Raw genomic sequence first — 12,368 nt, 5'->3', positions numbered from 1 at the left:
TGCATGCGTATGGGCACCGTTCTCATTCCCTACCACCTTTGCTAATCTTTCTTGAAGCAGATTGAAGACATAAGTGCCAGCTTAAGTGAAAAATTAAAGAAAACGTACTAAGTAATTGCAACACAAAAACTAACTTAATCAGTTTTAACGCGAAAAGATGCAAACGAAAGAAGAGAAGCAGCGGGCCGCTAGGGTGGAGAAAAGAACATCTGCTGAGGAAGCAGCAAGCGCATCAACCTCTGAGCAAACGAATGCTAAACAGAGACAGAGAAAGAGGATGAAAACTAGGAATCCTCGAGTCAAGTGGATTCACTACACAATATGCCATTACTGGTATTTATATATAGTCACATATTAAGGATTAATTTTTAATTTAAGTAAAAATTTAAAGGCTCACTACTGTAATCATGCATGTTGCAATTATTATTATTATTAATTTAAACCTGAATGAATATTTATCATGTACAGTGCAGGATGCACCAGTAATTCCTTGCAGATGACGTGACTATTAGACCTGCTACAACTGCTTGACCACACTTTGACAGTCAGAAAGTGCAGTATGAGATGCCAAACTCTACATTACATTTATTCCTTTGTAAAATTCTTAATTTGGACTGTTTATGCAATATCAAATGCTTAATATCCATAATTGCTGTCATTTGAAATGTTCTTGTAAAGTAAATAAAATTCAGATAAAAAAGACTGCAGTTCCTACAATCATTAAACAATGAAATAATATGAATTCATATTGACTGCGGTGGGCTAGAGCCCTGCTCAGGGTTTGTTTCCTGCCGTGCACCCTGTGTTGGCTGGGATTGGCTCCAGTAGACCCCCGTGACCCTGTAGTTAGGATATAGCGGGTTGGATAATGGATGGGTGGATGGAATTCACATTGAGTGTTTATTGCAAACAGCATTCCAGTCTGTTTTTAATGAAATGTGTGAACTAAAGAAATTCAGTTCAGTTTTTTCTTTTTTTATTATATTTGCATTACACTCAAGTAAACAGAAGGAACAAGACATTAGCAGCCAATTTTGCATAATTGAAAAGTCAAAATCCCTGTTCATCACCATATCCCACCTACACTAAACTAACTAGAGCCTAAAAAATTGTTCTTCAGCAGGTGTAGACATTAATAGGCTTGAGCCAACCAGGGAGATAGGTATAACACTACCTCTCTATAGGAGAGTAAGTAAAAGAATGACTACAGTAAAAAAACAATTTAGATTGCAATGCTGACCACAGGCCATCCAACTCTGGACCAGTCGCACAGCAGACTGACACTTCTTAATAATGGTGCAGTGATCTGTTGATCTTAGCTGCTGAAAGTTCAGTTTAGTTGAAGTAAATTAAACACTGAGACTTTCCAAAAGATAAAGGATAGAGAACGAGAGTCTGCAGATTTCTAGTTAGAATGAAAAGTGTAGACTGGTCCAGAAATAGAAATATTTGTGGCTCAAGGAAGATATTAGTAGAAGGATGACAGGATGGTACAGATGTCAGACTGGAAGGCTGATACTGGAGGACGGTCCTAGGATATGCAGTATGTAGAATTGTGCCAGGAGCATTTGATGCATTGACACCAGGTAGGATCCACAAAGTGACACATAGTATAACATAGGCTGGGTTAAGGTACAAGCAGTGTTCACATTCATGTTGGATATATGTTTCTTTGGGCTTTTTAGTAGGTAAAAAATATTTTTAAGTAGATTTTCATAATTTTCGGAGTGCTATAGGTCACACTGCCAGACAGAAAGCATCTGTAAGAATATGTAGGATATCATTTATAGAACGTCATACAAAACTGCAACCAGCTTCTAAGCAAGAGAGAGTGAGCAAGAGAAATTAAGAAGAAATAGAGAAAAAGTGGAGTGGATAGTGATATACCAATCAGTTTGAGAACAGACCTACATTGGTGACAGAAATAAAGATGCAGGAACAAAGAAACAGGACATTTAGTGCCATTAAATATATCTTTGTTTTTTTAATAATACCATTTAAAAGAAAATAATCAGAATAAATGAACATACAAGGTATTTAAGGTATGTAAAATGGATGGATGAAAATATACACATATGTCTTTTGAAATATCAACTACTTTTTTTCTTCCTTTTGATGTGACTGTTCCATATCTTGCCTCAGATTTTTTCCACCTGGACTGTTCATCGTTGAGATTTATGTGCACTCAACTGGTGATACCTTCATTTTTCGTTTTTTGGGCAATGGCATTTCAGAGGACTGGGACTCTGTGATGTCTGGTCTTAGCCTCACTTCGGAAAGCAAAATAGGGGGGTAAGCAAGTTATTATTTCTGTTCACTGTCTTAACTCTCAATTTTTGTGTTAGCTTACTAACCACAACTGCCGGCAATAAATATTTGATACTAGTGTTAAAACTGAAATCTGACATAAACTTGCTATTTTTACCTAAGATCACAATATGACCCCAATGCTCAGAAGCACTTATATCACTGATCAATCACTAATCTTTGTAAAGAGGGAATGTCAAAGGTCTAAATCTCAGCCTTAAGAGAAAAATGTATTCTCTCATCACACAGGCTTAAAGGTCAAGGTAGTGTTTTTACAGGAGACTTACCTAACAAATCAGGACAAGTTTTGCCTGAAAAGAGACAGGATAGACCAAATTTTAATTCTGACTATACCAGGAAAACAAGAGGTGTGGGAATTCTAATCCAAAAACCAATCCCACTTGTAGTAACAGATATACAGTAGTATCTTGTCCTGAATGGTGCTATATTATATTTGGGTGGAACTTATTCAACACTAAACTGATTCTGGTAAATATATATGCAAATAATGTGGACAACAGAGAATATTGGTACTGGTTCGTGATATGACACTCATAAAGTTGTATTGGATGGAGGTTTTGATTGCATTTTAAATGCAGACTTAGATAGCATCAACTATAACATCCAAAACCGCAAGGATAATTTCACAATTCTATCAAATCCATGGAGATTTTTATATTCAAATTCAAGAGACTATTTCTTCTTTTGTCAAGAATTGGTTATTTCTTGATTGATATATTTTTGCCCATTATCAAATTGTGTAAGTACAATGCTATTGTAAATTCTGACCACACTCCTTATTTTAAATCCTGTATCACCATGTCCTTCGTGCTGAACTCACAAGTGATGTCTTAACCTCCGGTCTTTAGCAGATGAAAATCTCCAGTCAAATCGGTTATTTCTTAGAAACCAAAGCATCTTCAGTTGTTTCTGCAGGAACTCTCTGGGAAATGATGAAGACTATTTTAAGAAGAAAAATTATTTCATATCTGTCTCTCTAAAAAAGAAGTTAGAGTCTAAGAAGACACCAGAAGTGATTACAACGCTTTCCAGAATATATCACAAATATGCCAAATATCCATGCAAGGTTCTTTATAATAAAAGTCTGGCTTTGCAATCAGAAATTAATTTCTGGGCAGCAACAGAAACTGAAAACGTATTTTTTAAATCATGACACCATTATAATGAATGTGGAGAGAAGGCTAATACAATTCCAGCTCAACAAATCCACAAATAGGAAATTCCCAGTGCAATAACAGAAATTACCAACATAACTGGTAATAAAATTAGGGAGCATAAAGAGATAACTGACACATTTAAGGAGTATTATAGCTCCATATGTTCCAGTCAATAAAAAGAACATGAGACATAAGATAAGGGATTTTTCAATAAAATACAAATACAACAGCTTGATTTTCTGAACACTGAAGAACCTGAAAAACCACTGGCACTGAGAAATACAAGATACTATAAACTCACTCTAAAGTGTGAAGATGGCTGACCCAAATGGCTGCCTAGTTGAGCATGATAAAAACATCTCAATTAAGTTGGCTCCTTTATTATTAACAGCATTTATAGAAGCTACAAAAATTAAAATTTACCCCAAACATTCCAACAAGCATTAACGAAGACAAATAAAGACTTACAATGTGCATTATGTAGACCAATTTCACTCCTAATTAATGATGTTAAGATACTAGCAAAAGTCCTAGCTAGGAGGATTAGGAAGTGCTTCACTTAGTAATGTCACAAGACCAAACCAGATTTATTAAAGGCAGACACTTAGCCTCAAACCTTTGGTGCCTGTTTGATGTAATATGTTTGCCCATAAATTCTGACTCACCAGAAGTCTTATTAGATTTGGATGCAGAAAAAGCCTTTGGTAGAGCTGAATGAGATTATCTAATTAATACACTGCAAAGGTTTGGGTTTGGCTCCTGTATATCTTCATGGATTAAACTTCTTTATACTAGTCCAGAAGCTTCAGTCCATATTAATAGCACAAACTCCAAATTAAGATTAGGATGTGCTACTCGATAAGGGTGCCCACTATCACAAATGCTTTTTGTGTTAGCTATTGGGCCATTGGCTGCACTGAGAATAAATCCAAGATAAAAGGTATTGTGAGAGAATTACTCAAATAGAAAATATCACTATATGCAAACAATTTGGGGCTTTATATGTCAGAACCACAGTCATCTCTACTATTAATCTTAGACACGTTAGAGAAATGTAATAAGATTTCTGAATTCTAATCTGAATAAAAGTGTGCTTTTCCTAGTGAACTCTGTAGTACATCATATTAGATTAGATAGCTGTTCGCTCACAATATCAAAACAGTTTAAATATGTGGAGAAACCCATCACAAGTAAATATAAAGATTTTTTCACCACATTTTTGGATAGTACAAGCACCATGTATAAAATTAAAGAAGCTATTAATAGGTAGTCTACCTTCCATCTCACCTTAGCAGGAAAAGAGGCCATACTGGTTAGTCCTGATAAAAACTCCCATAGCATCTCAATAATGTATATAAGTATTTGAAGAATCTACCCATCAAAGATCCTAGAGAATGCTGGGAAAGGGATCAATCCGCATGTCAGAAGAGGAATGGAGCTCAGCCATACACAGAATGCACTCTAATTCTGTATCACCCAAGCTTTCCATAATTCAACTAAAGGTCTTTCATCGATCACGTTTATCTCATTTAAAATTGTTCAAATGTTCTCAGGGTAAGGCTCAACCTGAAAGTGTTTCCATCTAGCTCCAGCATCACTAGGCCACATATTTGTGAATGCACTAAATTAACATGATTTCGGACCAAAACCTTTACAGACTTCTCAAACATCTCCATTGATACAATCAGTCCTAATCCATTCACAACGATATTTGGTGTACTCCTGGATGGCATTAAAGTGCATAGGGAGAAATCGATTGTAATAGCCTGTACCGCTCTGCTAGCATGCAGACTTCTCCTGCTCAACTGAAAAACTCCCAGCCCACCCTCTATAGCTCAGTGGGCAAACAACATTCTATATTATTTAAAATTAGAAAAAGATTAATTCTGCCTCAAAGAATATGTACAAAACTTTTCTTAAAACATGGCAAGACCTAATTAATACTATTTAAGAATAAGCATGCTTGGCCAGTGATTACTTCTCGCTAATGTTATTAATGATTTTATCATTATTATTAGAAAGTTTTTTTTCCTTTTTACCTGTGTCCCTCTTCCTTTTGTCTTTGTTTTATATAGGGGTTGAATTTTGTTTTGCCTTGCTTTTTTGGCTTTTTTTCTTTGTATTTGTATTTTTTTTTTTGTTATTTCTGTTTTATTTAATTTGAATTAATGGTTTATGTAATACCTTGTTATATGTGTGATTTATACAATGTTACTGTAATGTTCTGGTTCACGATAATAAAATGTCAATTAATGAATTAAAAAAACGCTCAAGGGTCATGTGTCCCGAGCAGAAATAAGGAGGGTTTACCTCCAGTATAAATAGCTGGATTATGAAAGGAAGGTGCGTGTGTGTGTTTGCCAAGAAGGACAAAATCAAAGGTCTCTTTCATCTTTATGACAGGTTTTCAGATCATTTCAAATTATGGGACTTAGAATCAAAGACTAAGCCTTTAGTTTGAAAGTAAAAGGAAGAATACTGTATAAAGGAATAGAGAAGCTGCTTTAGATAGATAGATAGATAGATAGATAGATAGATAGATAGATAGATAGATAGATAGATAGATATGTTAAAGGCACTATATGATAGATATATACTGTATATATACAGTAACACAAGGTGAGTCAGAATTATGTTAACATTTAAATGGCGGAAACAATTTATTCACAAAACATACTTCATATGTGCAAGATGATGTATCATCTCAACATGTTCGCTATCATAAATTGTCCACGAAAATTGGATATAAGTATATACAGGTACATAGCAGTACAATTAGTTTTAACATAATTTTGACTCACCCTGTATATATACAGTACTGTATCTCTCTCTCTCTCTCTCTCTCTCATATATATATATATATACAGTAATCCCTCCTCGATCGCGGGGGTTGCGTTCCAGAACCCCCCGCGATAGTTGAAAATCCGCGAAGTAGAAACCGTATGTTTGTATGGTTATTTTTATGTACTTTAAGCCCTTATAAACTCTCCCACACTGTTAACATTATTAGAGCCCCCTAGACATGAAATAACACCCATTAGTCAAAAGTATAAACTGTGCTGCATGACAAGACAGAGATGACAGTTCTTTCTCTCAATTAAAAAAATGTAAACATATCTTCCTCTTCAAAGAATGCGTGTCAGGAGCAGAGAATTTTAGAGAGAGCGCGCGCGAAAGAAAAGCAAACAATCAAAAAATCAATACGTGCTTTTGTGCTTTTAAGTATGCCGAAGCACCGCGATAAGGCGGCAATTTGTAGAGGAGCATCCGTATCCTCTAGGCAAACAGCCTCTGTGCAAACAGCCCCTCTGCTCACATCCCCTCCATCAGGCAGAGAGAGTGAGAGACAGAAAAAAGCAAACAATCAAGCACCACGCGGGAAGCACATCGTATATCATTGAGGAGTTTTAGTTAATATGTAATACATGCTCTGATTGGGTAGCTTCTAAGCCATCCGCCAATAGCGTCCCTTGTATGAAATCAACTGGGCAAACAAACTGAGGCAGCATGTACCATAAATTAAAAGACCCCAGAAATCCGCGAACCAGTGAAAAATCCGTGATATATATTTAGATATGCTTACATTTAAAATCCGCGATGGAGTGAAACCGCGAAAGTCGAAGCGCGATATAGCGAGGGATTACTATATATATACAACATGGAAGCTCAACCCTGTAAGGGCCTGTGGCCACTGCCAGAGGGCGCCCAGACGATTGTGGAGCTTCAGACGTTAGGAATACTGAGGACACCTGGAGTGCTTCCGGGACGGGCACCGTGTGCTGTGTGGACTATATGCAAATAAGCGTGTGCTTTTCATAGACATTCAGGTGTCTGTCTGTGTCTGGGGCTGGCTTCCACACTACTTAATAGATTTAGATTGGGTTTTTTCTGTAATTTGCTTAAACAAATTTTGCAACTTCTCTCATCATGCTAAGTATTATAATTCAGTTGTTATTCAGGTGAATCTGAGAGACAGGCATGCGGGGCCAGGGGCCAGGTGGGGCTATCCTCATTCACGTGCCAGCCTCCGTTCGAGTCGGTCTACCTCTCGCCATGTGTTTTAGCGTACCTTGTGTCCGCTTAGCTAGCGACACCTGTTTGTTCAGTAGACATTATCATCTAGAGATTGTTAAAGAGTAACATTTGACGTTTTTGAGACAGAGATCACAGCTACGTGTGTTTTAGACGGTACCTGCTCATTGGCAGAGATATCATGTCCACGTGCTCTTCTCCTCACATGGGGAGCTGAACACGATCAGATACAGTGCCAACATTTGAATTGGAGTGTACCTACCTTCCGCTTGACCAGAGATAACATGCCAAATATTTACATTTTTGGCAAAGAGATCACAGCTACATTCTCACCCATGATAGCAAAACCAAAAATATTGTATATCAAGAGGCCCTCAGATACAACAGCTATCAAAATCAATTCTTCTCAATACAAATTATTACATTTTTATTTTATTTTTTATTGATTTTTAAAGTTTGTCCTTTTTCACTACCACTAAGCTAGTATGTATATATATAGGATATATGTGTGTGTGTGTATATATATATATATATATATATATATATATATATATATATATATATATATATATATATATATATATATATATATATATATATATATATATGTGTGTTATGCATTTATATATATATATATATCCATCCATTTTCCAACCCATTGAATCTGAACACAGCGTCACGAGGGTCTGCTGGAGCCAATCCCAGCCAACACAGGGCGCAAGGCAGGAACCAACCCCAGGCAGGGCGCCAACCCACCGCAGCACACATATATCCTATATATATATATATATATATATACACGTAAATATAGATAGATAGATAGATATATATAGGATGCCACATCGTTTGATGGAAATGAAAATTATCAACCTACAGAGGGCTTAATTCAAAGTCTCCCCGAAAACCAAAGTGAAAAAATGATGTGGCAGGCTAGTCCATTTTGCCGAACTTTCATTGCAGAAACTCCAAATCGTACTCAGTAGTTTGTATGGCCCCAATGTGCTTGTATGCATGCCTGACAAGATTGGGGGGGCCATGCTCCTAATGAGATGACAGATGGTGCCCTGGGGGAACTGCTCCCAGATATGGACCAGTGCATCACTGAGCTCCTGGACAGTCTGAGGTGCAACTTGGCAGCATTGAATGGACTGAAAAATAATGTCCCAGAGGTGTTCTATTGGATTGAAGTCAGGCGAGTGAGCGTGGGGGCCAGTCAATGGTATCAATTCCTTCATTCTCCAGAAACTGATGTTTTATGGCAAATGCCAATCGAGCTCCATGGTGCCGGGCATTGAGCACAGTGCCCACTAGAGGACGTTGGGCCCTCAGGCCACCCTCATGAAGTCTGTTTCTGATTGTTTGGTCAGAGACATTCACACCAGTGACCTGCTGGAGGTCATTTTGTATGACTCATTTTGGCAGTGCTCATCCTGTTCCTCCTTGCCCAAAGGAGCAGATACCGGTCCTGCTGATGGGTTAAGGACCTTCCAAGAGGGGCCCTGTCCAGCTCTCCTAGAGTAACTGCTTGACTCCTGGAATCTCCTCCATGCCCTTGAGACAGTGCTGGGAGACACAGCTGACCTTCTGGCAATGCCATGTATTGATGTGCCACCCTGGAGAAGTTGGACTACTTGTGCAACCTCTGTAGGGTCCAGGTATCACCTCATGCTACCAGTAGTGTCACTGACCATAGCCAAATGCAAAACTAGTGAAAAAACAGATGAGGAGGGGAAAATGTCAGTGGCCTCCACCTTTTTAATCATTCCTGTTTTGGGGGTCATCTCATTGTTGCCCTTTTAGTGCACCTGTTGTTAATTTCATTAACACCACAGCAGCTGAAACTGATTAACAACCCCCTCTGCTACTTAACTGACCAGATTAATAGCCAAGAAGTTTCATTGACTTGATGCTATGATGAGTAGATGATTTTATATATATATATATATATATATATATATATATATATATATATATATATATATATATATATATATATATATATATATATATATATATCTGCGTGGGTTGGCACCCTGCCCAGGATTGGTTTCTGCCTTGTGCCCTGTGTTGGCTGGGATTGGCTCCAGCAGACCCCGTGACCCTGTATTCGATTCAGCGGGTTAGAAAATGGATGGATGGATATATATATATATATATATATATATATATATATATATATATATATATATATATATATATATATATATATATATACTGCTCAAAAGAATTAAAGGAACACTTTTTAATCAGAGTATAGCATAAAGTCAATGAAACTTATGGGATATTAATCTGGTCAGCTAAGTAGCAGAGGGGCAACAATGAGATGACCCCCAAAACAGGAATGGTTTAACAGGTGGAGGCCACTGACATTTTTCCCTCCTCATCTTTTCTGACTGTTTCTTCAATAGTTTTGCATTTGGCTACAGTCAGTGTCACTACTGGTAGCATGAGGCGATACCTGGACCCTACAGAGGTTGCACAGGTAGTCCAACTTCTCCAGGATGGCACATCAATACGTGTCATTGCCAGAAGGTTTGCTGTGTCTCCTGCACAGTCTTAAGGGCATGGAGGAGATTCTAGGAGACAAGCAGTTACTCTAGGAGAGCTGGAGAGGGCCATAGAAGGTCCATAACCCATCAGCAGGACCAGTATCTGCTCCTTTGGGCAAGGAGGAACAGGATGAGCACTGCCAGAGCCCTACAAAATGACCTCCAGCAGGCCACTGGTGTGAATGTCTCTGACCAAACAACCAGAAAGACTTCATGAGGGTGACCCAAGGGCCCCATGTCCTCTAATGGGCCCTGAGCTCACTGCCCAGCAGCATGCAGCTTGATTGGCATTCGCCATAGAATACCAGAATTGGCAGATGCACCACTGGTGCCCTGTGCTTTTTACAGATGAGAGCAGGTTCACCCTGAGCACGTGACAGAAGTGAAAGGGTCTGGAGAAGCCATGGAGAACATTATGCTGCCTGTAACATCATTCAGCATGAGCAGTTTGGTGGTGGGTTAATGATTGTCTGGGGAGGCATATCCATGGAGGGTCACACAGACCGCTACAGGCTTGACAAAGGCACCTTGGCTGCCATTAGGTATCAGGATGAAATTCTTGGACCGATTGTCAGACCCTATGCTGGTATAGTGGCTCCTGGTGCACGACAATTCCTGGTCTCATGTGGTGAGAGTATGCAGGCAGTTCCTGGAGGATGAAGGAATTGATACCATTGACTGGCCACCACACTTTCCTGACCTAAATCCAATAGAATACCTCTGGGACATTATGTTTTGGTTCATCCAATGCCACCAGGTTGCACCTCAGACTGTCCAGGAGCTCAGTGATGCCCTGGTCCAGATCTAGGAGGAGATCCCCCACAACACCATCTGTCATCTCACCGATGTTGTCAGGCATGTATACAAGAACACAGGGGCCATACAAAGTGCTGCGTACAATTTTGAGTTGCTGCAATTCAATTTTTGCAAAATGGACTAGCCTGCCACATCATTTTTTCACTCTGATTTTTGGGGCGTCTTTGAATTCAGGGCTCTGTAGGTTGATCATTTTCATTTCCATCAAACAATGTGGCATCCTTTTGTTCCTAACACATTACCCAGTCTATATCAGTATTGATATCCAGGAGGATTTCTTTTTCCCATTGAGATCTGATGTGTTTTCAAAGTGTTCCTTTAATTTTTTTGAGCAGTTTATATATATATATATATATATATAGTCACAGGTGGGGGCGACTGCCCTGGTGGCTTTGGGGACCACGGGAACTGAGCTTGGAAGCTCTTCCCTATAGGGGCCCCAATGTCTATGGATCCCTGGCCCTCAGCACTTCTGCCACACCCGGAAGTGCTAGAGGGAAGAAGACAAGGGACACCCGGAGTGCTTCTGGGTGCGCAGCCGGTACTTCCGCCACACTGGGGAGTGCTGGTGGAGGCTAATCAGGAGGCACCTGGAGCATGTCCGGGTGGGGATAAAAGAGGCCGCCTCCCTTCATTCAGGGGCTGGAGTCGGGTGAGAAGAAGGACAGAGCTTGGGTGGAGAGGAGAAGAGGCGGCCTGAAGAGAGTGAGGCATTGTATGAGGGCCTGGACTTTTAGGGAGTTTGGGGGTTGTGTGCACTTTTGTAAATAATAGTTGTGTAAATAAACTTGTGTGGGTGATTATAACGATGTCTGCCTGTCTGTGTCTGGGCAACGCTCCACAATATATATATATGTGTGTGTGTGTGTGTGTGTATATTTATATATATATATGTGTGTGTGTGTGTATATATATATATATATATATATATATATATATATATATATATATATATATATATATATATATATATATATATATATAACCACATACACTATGGTCTTAATATACACCAGAATGACAAAAAAAAAAAACAAAGAAAATGTCTGATGTGGCAGTCCCAGTCCCAGTGAGGTACTATACAGCTGTTTTGTTGTTGGCATAAAGGAGCCCCAGTAGTGTTTCCTGACATACTGTACTTCTGTTGAATAATTCGTTGCCTGAAAGTCCTCAATGTTAGTGTGTCAGAGAGAGCATTGTGTTGGCAGCATTGTTCGTAATGGCAGTCACTTTTGTTTTAATTCACTCTTTTGCTACAGCATATAGGGGGTCCAAACCTGAGCCTGCCTTTTTAATTAGCTTGTTGATAGTGTGGACCTTTTTTGAAGTGATGTTAGCAGCCCAGCACACCACAGTGTAGAAAATTGAACTGGTCATCACAAAGTTATAGTTCCACATTAAAGGGACACAGTCTCCTAAGAAAAAAGAGTCTGCTCTGCCCTTTCATATATAGTTCCTCTGTGTTCCAAGACCAGTCCAAAATGTC

This window comes from Polypterus senegalus, chromosome 14, assembly GCF_016835505.1.
Source record: "Polypterus senegalus isolate Bchr_013 chromosome 14, ASM1683550v1, whole genome shotgun sequence".
NCBI lineage: Eukaryota > Metazoa > Chordata > Cladistia > Polypteriformes > Polypteridae > Polypterus > Polypterus senegalus.
Note: the sequence above shows the minus strand (reverse complement) of the source record.